The following is a 10454-nucleotide window of genomic DNA, read 5'->3' on the forward strand; positions in this document are numbered from 1 at the left end:
TGGCAGCGTCAGAGAAACCCTCAAGATGCAGGCTTGACATACACAGCAGAGATACTCAAGTGAGTAATGATCCTAAGACTCCAAGCAATGCAACAGTCAGGCGACCAATGACTTCTATTGCAAAAGGCTTTTCTACATCTGCAGTTAGATGGGCAATGCCTCACTGTATGAGCACCAGGAGAAAAGAGTGTACAGGAAAAAAAGAGAAAAGCAACAGAAGTGATAAAGGTGAATAACACACACAGGAGGTGATCATCCCAGGGCTCTTTAGAATCCCCCTCTCCTGCCAGCAACCCCCTCCATGCAGGCGTGACCCAGGCCTGCACATTGGGCATCGTAACGCCTTGCTGGGTGTACACTGTGAGCTAACTGAGATAGATCTCTTACATCTCCAGGGTAAGAAACACCACATTCACACCATAAACACTTGTGCTAAAAAATACTTACACAACAGAGAAATTCTGAAGCCAAAAGGATAAATCTTAACAGAGTTACTGTGAGAAGTGATGGGAATTTCTGCAATAAGCATGCTCCTTTGGCCTTTGTCTGCCTATCACAATAATACTTATTCAAAGCTTCTGGGAATAGGCAGTAAAATTCCTCTTATTGTTATTATTACCCTCTTCATTTCTGCAGATAAAACAATAAAACAGTAACACAAAGGAAGAGACACGCACAAAGTTACTGACACTTTTATAAAAGCGAGAAATTAAAAGCTGGTTTGCTCTCAGCAAGGTCCTCTGCACATCGCTGCTTCCCAGAATCACTGTGCAGACAGTTTCTGCTTGGGTATAGAGCAAGCTGATGAAAAGGTAAGTATGAAGGCACACTAAGGATTGCCCCCTGAGCCCACCAAATAAAACCATTTATTATGTCATTTTAGCCATGCTGTCAATTAGTTAGGAGAGCTTACAAAAAAACCCCACCAAAACAACAACAAAAAGCATCCAAAAACCAAACAAACAAACCACCCTTTAAAGACTCATAGGGGCAAATCTCTTTCTGCATCTTCCCCTCTCTCACCATTCACCATCCAGGTACCTGGTAAGGCACTGGCACAGGCTGCCCAGAGAGGTGGTGGATGCCCCATCCTTGGATATACTCAAGGTCAGGCTGGATGGGGCTCTGAGCACCTGATGGAGCTGTAATTGTCCCTGTTCATTGCAGGGGGGTTGGACTAGATGGCCTTTCAGGGTCTCTTCCAACTAAAACAATTCTATGGTTCTATACTTAGCATAGTCCAGGATCCCAAAATTCCCAGGTTTCTTTCATCAGTCACTACCACCAGGAACCAGCATCCTCCCAACACCCCCTTTGCCCAGCCTTCACACCACAAAGCTTTTAACCCATGCCCAGACTAGGAAGTACCATCTACGTAGTCCATATCCAACTTGAAATCCTCTCTCCTCCCTTCCACTTTCTCCCTTGTCTTCCCACACTCACATCACACTTGTAAAACTCAACAGTGGGACAACCAATACTCTGTGATGTTCAGGAATCATTTTAGCTGTCACCAGACAGCTCCAAACTGAGGGGGAACAGCACTGAAAAAGCTGTCTGTAAATGAAGACTGCGGGAATATCTGAGGAATACGACAGAAAGGGAAAAACCTACAAAACTGTACATCCTGGTGTCTTAAGATAGACTGCAGGCCTTTCCTGGTGTAAATCGGCTCAAAGACAAATCACAGCCAAAAGCACACACTGGAGAGAGCCAACCCCAAGGCCCTTCAGCAGCATATATCCCCAATCTCACAATACGGCTGCAAAAGCACGCAGGGTATTTGCTTATACTTCTAACAGTCTTTGTCATAATGCTTCTTAGTAACACAATAAAGCACACCAAAGGAGCCTTGTGGGTATGTTTAAATACTCCCTGCACCACTCATGTGAGGTAACAGACTCCCAGCCAGACGTGGACGTGGGCCAGCAGACATCTGTGAGGCAGCACCGTCCCAAGAACCAGAAGTGATCCAAAGCTCACACATCATTTGGAGAGAGTTTTGTCTCCACATCACAGGTCATGAGCAGGATTTCAGAACCAGCCTGCTCTAGGAAAACTCACAAGAATGACACTGGTGTCCAAAAAACACCTAAAGAATCCCAACGCCAGGTCCATCTGAAAAGGACAGAGAGACTCTGCACAGGCTGCAAACGAGAGCAGAAACTAAAATGCTAGTAATCCCTCCCTCTGTGTACAGGGCAACAGCTAAACCTTGCAAAAACCTCCAGCCTCCAGGATCCCTGATGCCTTAGTAGGCTGCCCTGCATCTCCACTCTATGTCAATCACACTGAAGTCAGGCTGGATGTGGCTCTTTACAGCCTGGTATGGTGGTTGGTGACCCTGCACATAGCAGAGGGGTTGAAGCTGAGTGATCATTGTGGTCCTTTTCAACCCAGGCCATTCTATGACTCTATGATTAAACCTCTTTGCCACTGTGAAGTAGCAGCTGCTTTTTCACTGTTTGTATCCAGGCCCTGAAAACCTCCAGCTTAAGATAATAATAGTAATAATTATTGTTGTTCTTTCCCATCTTGTTGTTCTGTCCTGGCTTCTCTGCCAGATGAATATTTCCTTCTGGGTAGCACACAGGCTTTATCTAGACCAGAGCACTACAATACTACGGACACCCACCACCAAGGGCAAAGCAAGAACAGAAAGTGACGTTTTATCCAAGGAACAAAGGAAAAGGCTGGACTTTTCCAAAAGAAACCAGCAATTAGGTGCCCTAGAAGATTCTAGCTGTGAAAAGTGTCACTTGAATTTTGGCTAAAAAAATATCATAGCAAGCCTCGGGGGAAAAAAAAAAACAAGCCCACATAAACTCTCAGCTCTGGATTTATTGACTGCCAGCATATCCATCATATGCATTGCACTGCAGTGAAAAATCCATAAAGATAGGTCATCCCAATGAAACACAAGCTGGCAACTCCACACTGCATTTGATCACACTACAGTGATGCATCCACGCAAGCGGCCACTTAATTCACCTGACCACTGCATGAGCTGCTGTTACTTAATGCCACTTGGAAGATACAAGCAGAAGAACTTTAAACACCATATTTCTAAAAATACAAACACAACAACAACACTCCAGACGTGTAAATGTCAAAATTATTAACCAATTATTTAAGAACAAAGTCAGCAAATGACTTCAGCCTGTGACAGAACTTAAAGGCATCCTCTTAAGACTCCTGGATGCCATGATTTGTTCAAGTAATACAGGACATAATCACTTTACTACTGAAAAGAACGCAACGTGTCTGATAGCAAAACTGACATTTACACCGTCATTATATGCACTTGTCACTAAATTTAAACTGCATTATCATGTGAAGTGCTCAGATGGTTCGAAGGCAGAAGAGTGATGTATGATCAATGTTATTGAGGAATATTAATAAGCTCCTTTATTTTAAAAGGGGAAACATTAATAGTTGTTCTGAAGAGGGCTCACTTTTAACCTTCAACAACACTCAAGTGGTTGTAATTTTTATCAGACTGCTTGGATTTTGATTTAGTTCAAGTCCTGAAGCCACAATTAAACTTGCAGCTACCTTCTCTCACTAGGCTTCCTCCAACAGCTGGAATAAGCTTTGAAGTCTGCAGAGACACAAGAGAAATGTTATTTGCAGCCCATTTGCACAGTACAAGCAGAGACAAGTCGTGTTGTGCACTTCCAAGGCTGGTGACAGACCATTTCTCACCAGCTCTACAGGAAGTCACTGAAACTATTTTCCCCTCCTCAGAATATCCACAGGCTTAAAAGGTGGAAATGCTGCAAGGTTGAATCATAAGAAGCATCCAGAATGTCCAAAACCCAACTCTCATCATCAGCATAAAAACCCACCCCTGGAGACAGAAGTGGTCCAGCTCCATCTGTTGAAATCCAGCAGCCTGGAAAGCCTGATCTATACCCATATGGGTAGACACTAAACACTAAACCCAGTTAATAAATAAATAAACAATCTCACAGATACACTTTGAAGAAGAGGGAAACTCCCTCAGATACCCAGGAAGAGACAGAGGAGGACCTCGGCACACAGGCAATAGGGACATGGCTTATTCATGTTACATGGTTTAGTGGGCAACATTGGTGGTAGATGGATGGTTGGACTAGATGATCTTAGAGGTCTTTTTCAATGTTAATGATTCTGTGACTCTACAAGTTATGCTACACGATGCCACTCCTCTCCAGTCAAGGGATGCTGCTGTGGTCTCCAAAGGAGCACACAATGACCAAGGCAACACTCCTTGATGTGAAAAGGAGTCATGCTCATGGACTGACAGCCAAACAATTAGTACAGGCGGCATCTGGAAGAAAGAAATAAAATCCTGTGTTCTCCCAGGCGAAGCCACTGGTGTTTTCTGTTTGTGTTAACTTGCTGTAAGTGCCTGCGGGGTCTGAACTTTGATTAACTGTGGATGGATGCACTGGCAGCGCAGTCACAGACATGTTTAGGTAGAACTATTGTAGTAACCAGGCTCATACACCAAGAATGACAGAAAAATCAACAACAGCTCAATGAGACAACAGAGAATTTTCCAACACAAACCCCTACACCACTCACACCATGGCCTGCTCTTGATGCAGGGAAAGAGGGAAACTGGGAGTTTTTAAAGACCAGTGTTGATGTTGCTACCAGCACCTATTCAACCAAACTGACACTTTATTTGACCAGTTTAGTGTGCAGTGGAGCAAAAGTCAAGCTGAAGACACTATGTCTCTCAAACCAGGCTGGCCCAGGGCTCAACCAGCCCTGCTTCCAGGTCCCAGCTCAGTCCTGCAGACTGAGCACTGCACAGAATACAGTCCTTACGACTTAGACAACATGGAGAGGGAAGAATATTAATAGTTATGTTTAAGTCTTTGATCTGTACTTTTAAAAAAAAAATCACAAAGGGTGACTTCAAGATCTGATTTGATGCCCATTACAGTATAAGTACAACTATCTTAAAGGTTGCAGCAAGGTGAGGGTCAGCCTCTTCTCCCAGGTAACAGTGATGAGAGGGAATGGCCTCAAGTTGCACCAGGGGAGGTTCAGATTGGATATTAGGAACAATTTCTTCTCAGAAAGAGTGGTGAGGCAGTGGCTGCCCAGGGAGGAGATGGAGTCACCATCCCTGGAGGTGTTCAATAAATGTGGAGATGTGGCACAGATAAACACGGGCAGTGGGCGCGGTGGGGGTGGGTCGATGGTTGGACTGGATGATCTTAGTGGTCTTTTCCAACCTTATTTACTCTATGATTCTAAACATACTTACCTAAAAGAAGTGAAATTTGGAAGTGCTTTAGTTAAGATCCATAAATTCTCAAAGCAAACAAGCTGAGAGACACTAACAAGCTGTACTTTATAACTGCTTAATATATCTTCTTTATGTAAGTCTCTTGCACTAAGGATAAAGATGCATATGGGACACAAGCTACTAGCTGTCACGTTTGTTTATATTTTATTCTATTTTGTCATCCTACATCAACAAAATGCCTATAAGTCTGGGAGTGAATGCGTGATTGAAGACTGCAAAGCCCCCCAAAACCATCTGCACTGGAACTACAGTCATCAAAGTGTTCCCACAGTAAACTATTTTGTTTGAAAAAGAAAGAAAGAAATAAAGACAGATCCAAATGCCCCCATCCCCATCAATATCCTTATTGTACATCAGCAAATCTTCTTGTATGCCACTGAAAATAACAACCTGAAAGAATGCATTCTGTTTGATTTGGGCATTTTGTTCCTACTGAAAAGACCATTTCTACTACACAAACCCAACCTGGGCCAGCTTTCAACCAGCACTGATTAAACACAAATTCTGATATGCTGCACCACACATTTTCCAGCTCGTGAAAGAAGTTATCAAACACCTCTCATTTGTCAATGTCAGTTAATACAAAACATCGACCTGGATGCAGGGTATACGAAGTGTCTCAAAATAGCTCTCCACCTGCACAGAAAAAGCTCCATGTGCACGGGCTTAGTAGGGTTGTATTAATGAATGCAGCGCTGCTGCACACATTGAATGCCCATCACTAAGCTGATAATTTGCAGATGCAGAAGCAAGAATGCCTCAACTGCAACCACCACTGCTCTCCCTGCACAGTCCTACCAAATGGATCTTGCTATGGTTTGACTGCAACCTGGGTCATAGGCAAGGAGACAGTCAGTGCGTGTCCAAGTTTATTTCCACTCCTACTCACCGAAAAAAAACCACCACGTACCAAATGAAACTATAAGAGACTGACACCACTTCACAATCAGGCACAGGCAGAAAGGCAACCAGAAAGCAAATTCTTCCCCAAAGCACTCTGGGATTACCAAGGAGAAGAGAGGATTTCTTCAGGCTGCAAGTTCTGCCCATTGTCATCTATGGCAAAATTCACACTGAATTCGATGTAGGCAGGATTCCACCTCACAGTGATGACTCCCTGCTCTGGAATTCCAAACCAGCACCATCACCATGGCATCAGTGCCAGCAGCTTTCATGCTGGGAGCTACAGGAGAAGCCATGGAACCCTTCGTATAATCAAAGGCTCCACCAGGCAATGGGAACCTAAAAGCACTCCCAAACCACGCAAGATTCCAACCCGCAGACAGAAGTAGGACGTTTTGCACTGGCACACCTTGCTAAAAGAAGTAGGTCCTGGTGCTTCACAGGCTGGGAGAATTGGGTAGCTGTAGGCATGCAGACACTGGAATGGGTTGATTTGGTCTATCACACATGCATGATGATCACTGGTTGGGTCTTTTCTAAAGGTAGAATGACCAATATGGTTTGAGTGCAGGAAAACAGGAACGGGCTGCTCAGGGAGATGGTGGAGTCGTTATCCATGAAGGTGTTAAAGAACCATGGAGATATGGCACTGAGGGATGCAGTGAGTGGGTATGGTGGGGATGGGCTGGGACAAGATACACTTAATGGTCTTTTCAAACTTTAATGACTCTATGACTTCCTATGATACTAAAACAAACCTCCTCCATACCAGCTTTCTGTCCTTCAGAACGTGACTGTAAACACAAGCATTATGAGTGCAGCTGGCATTTGTCAGAAGGCATTCAAGAATTCAGCACAGAAATACATCTGTAGGGGAACAGCAGCTATAAACTGCTCGGCTGCTGAAAACCCCAACTCACTCCTAATTGCTCACTTCATTGTGTTGGACAGTATCCATCAGCCAGGATACATCAGGTCAGCAAAGAACAACTTCATGGTAACAGCACATCCTGATGCCTTCATGTCAGGCACTGCAGGAAGCAGGGAGAATAGGGGTAACACCTTATAGAGATATATGCATGATAATCACCCCGTAACATAGCATGTAGTTCACAGAGCATCCCATGTACCACCAACACACAGGTACAGGGCACAATCATTACAAGCTAACAAGATGCTGCTTTAAGAATCAAGCTAAAAAACAGCGAAAATAAAACCCAAAAGAGCAGAAGTGAGGAAGCAAAGAATGAGCATGACTGCTGCACCTCCAACCTGCATTTCCTACAACACAAGCACCACCCAAGGACCAGGCAGAGGATGTCCCTGCTCCCAGCCATGCAGTGCCTGCTCCTACCTGGCTCTCAGTGGGACTCCGATGCTTCCTGAGCCCGGAGCTCACAGTTGTGAGTCCTTTCCCAGGCAGGCTGACTCCAGAGGGATCGTTCCTCCTCTCCCTGTGTTTGCCACCAAGTCCTTTCCAAGCTGCAAAAGTAACTTTTCGTTCAGCTGGAGGATGAGATCTCCGCGTCTCAGCAAGAAGGGTAGGAAAAAGCAGCCAGGACCTGGCCAGGCTGTTCACCAGGCTCTGCTCTCCCAGATAACCCTCCTCACAACAGCTCCAAACCAGGAGCAACTGCCCAGCAGAAGAGCCTGCCTTAGTGGTTCGGGAACGGCGTGGAACTCCGCATCACTCACGTCGCCCTCTCTTGCTTCCTTTGCTGAGAACTCAGAGCAGATTTCCTTAAGAAAAGCATCTGCTACGCGAGCAAGAAATTAAAACGCCTCTGCGTGGGGAAAGGATGGGTTTTTCCTATCTGCCTGCTGGACAGAGATTGGTTAAGGACTCACAATCCAAACTGCACACCTCTCTCAGCCTGTCAGGGGAGACCACCAGTCAGAGCAGAGCATCCATCTCCATCAGCCACTTCCTTTTGCCAACCCCGATGCTGTGGTGTCTCTGCCTGGATGCCAGCACAGACTTCCCTTTATGTCCCATTTACTGGCGTTTATTTTAATTGCATCTAGGACTACGGACACTCGGCAACCCTTAATCCTCCCAACCACAACAGAAGGGCACAAGCAATAACACCACATACACACACAAGAAAAAGATGATAAGACGCTCACTGACACATTCCTCAGGGCAGCGCGGCTCTCTATTTTCCTCCCGCAAACAACTCATTGGGGTTCCAGAAGTGGCCGAGGAGCGGAGTTCCTTCCCCATCACAACTCAGTGCTGCGAGAGACGCGTTCAACCCATCAACCCGGCAGCAGCCCGGTCCTCCCCGGCTGCCCCCATACAACCACGCGGAGCTTTCCCGAGCTGCTCCCGGGACGGGGACGCTCCCGGCTCTGCCCCGCACAGCCCGCAACCACCGAGCACCGAAGGCACGGAGAGCGGAGAGCCCTCGGGGAGGAACCGAGCGAGATAAACGCGAGCAGGGGAACATCCCTCTGCTCCCCAACCCCAGCAGCTGCAGCCACAGTCCCCAGGCTCGGCCGGGAGCAGCTGAAGAGCAGCGACAGGCACACACAAATCTATCTATCTAAATAAATAAACCAAGCAAAAAAAAAAAAAAAAGGTAATTTTTTTTTTAAAAAACGACGAAGAAAAAGTAATAAAATGACATTAACGTACATTAATGCATCAATAACAAAAACGGAAGGATTTATAATTATAATAATAATAATGATGATGAACTCCAGCAAAGCCCTGGAGGGCAGCGGCCGCACCTTACGAGCAGAGCGGGCACAGCCGCCCCTCCCCACGGCCGGACCTCCCCCCACTCGGCGGCCCCACTGTCCCTACGGGGAAAGTTTGGCCGCGCTCCGCCCGCAGCTCCGCGCTACGCACCGTGCGGCTCAGCTGCCCCGCGGCGTGCGGCTGCCGGGATCCATGCGGGAGGATGCAGCCGGAGCCCCGAGCCGGAGGGTTGCGACGGGAGGAAGAAGACGAGGAGGAGGAGGAGGGGGCTGAGCCCGGCCGGGCGCGGCGTGGAACACAGCGCAGCGCTGCCTGCCGGGAGCGCAGCCCGGCCCGCGGGGAGGGACCGTGCCCACCCCTGCCCGCCCATCCATCCACCCACCCGGGGAGCCGACGGGGCTCCCCCCTTCCCCAAAGAATCGGAGCTCGGTGTTCCCCACCTCCCTCCCCACTTCCCTGTGCTCCCACCCTGGGTACAGATGCAACTTGCCTGCGAATCCCGGTGCTTGAGTGGTGCATGTGCTGCTGGAGGTGCACCTGTCCGAAAGGCTGCTCGCTTCGCTTTCCCAGCGAGGCAATACAGCGACTGTCTTCTTGTATCGAAGTTCTGCCTGTTTTATTAGGACGTTGTGTTAAGTGCCTGTGTCATCACCAGCTCTTCTGGAGTCCAGACTCCGGCTTACAGGAGCCTCGATGAGGAGAGAAATGCAGACAGTGCAGCCACATCCTTTCCCTTTTCCTCTTTTTTTTTCTTTCTTTTTCTTTTTCTTTATTTTCCCCTTTTCCTTTTCCCCTTTTCCTCTTACTTTTCCTCTCCCTTTACCTTTCCCTTCCTCCCCTTTTCCTTCTCAGCTCTCCCCTCCCCTGCAATAGCACTGAATTGCTCCTAATTGCTTTGGCTCTCCAATCTGCTGCTCTCGTGTCTATGCCCCCCACTGGGCCACGGCCATCAAACCCACATACAGGTGAGCAGTCCCCTTGAGCAGTGCCTCATCTAGCGTGCCCCATGCTGTGATTTAGCGTGTAGGTTACAAAATAACTGAGCAAAGCCAACTAACCAGCCCCTCTGTGCTGACTGCAGCAAGTAGATGATAATCTCAAAGCAGGAGGGCATGGTCTGCACCAGAAAAGAAAGAAAAAAGAAAAAAAAAAAAAGAAAGAAAGAAAAGGAAAAAAAAAAAGAGAGAACAAAAATGCATATATATGTGAAAACCATTCATGAAATTTACCAGCCAAAATTAAAAGTGCTGATGTTCTGCAATAGAAGAGTGTGACAAATTCCTGCCTCGTCCAAAACATACAGAAGAGTTAATGATTTGACATTATTGCTCTCTACTACTCCCTGACAGGAGATTGTGGCGAGGTGGGGGTCAGCCTCTTCTTCCAGGTAGCAGCAGTAGGATGAGAGGGGATGGTCTCGAGTTGCACCAGAGGGGGGGTCAAGTTGGGTATTAGGAAAAGATTTCTTCTCAGCAATAGTGGTGAGGCAGTGGCACAGGCTGCCCAGGGAGGTGGTGCAGTCACTGTCCCTGGAGGTGTTGA

At 47.0% G+C, this 10454-nt stretch overlaps 1 protein-coding gene across 11 annotated transcripts in view; it reads right to left on the reverse strand.

The window, feature by feature from the left end:
• The window catches only part of FAT3 (FAT atypical cadherin 3), a 383565-nt gene extending 374335 nt beyond the window's left edge, over positions 1-9230 (reverse strand). For 9 of the 11 annotated variants that reach the window (XM_032442223.1, XM_032442226.1, XM_032442225.1 and 6 more), the window contains exon 1: positions 9063-9228. The gene's annotated coding sequence lies outside the window, so the exon portion shown is untranslated. Of the gene's footprint in view, positions 1-9062 lie in introns of all 11 variants that reach the window. The other 2 variants (XR_004305990.1, XM_032442227.1) reach the window with 2 other exon arrangements.
• Positions 9231-10454: the final 1224 nt, after the last annotated feature.

This window comes from Coturnix japonica, chromosome 1 (genome assembly GCF_001577835.2).
Source record: "Coturnix japonica isolate 7356 chromosome 1, Coturnix japonica 2.1, whole genome shotgun sequence".
In the NCBI taxonomy this organism is placed as follows: Eukaryota; Metazoa; Chordata; class Aves; order Galliformes; family Phasianidae; genus Coturnix; species Coturnix japonica.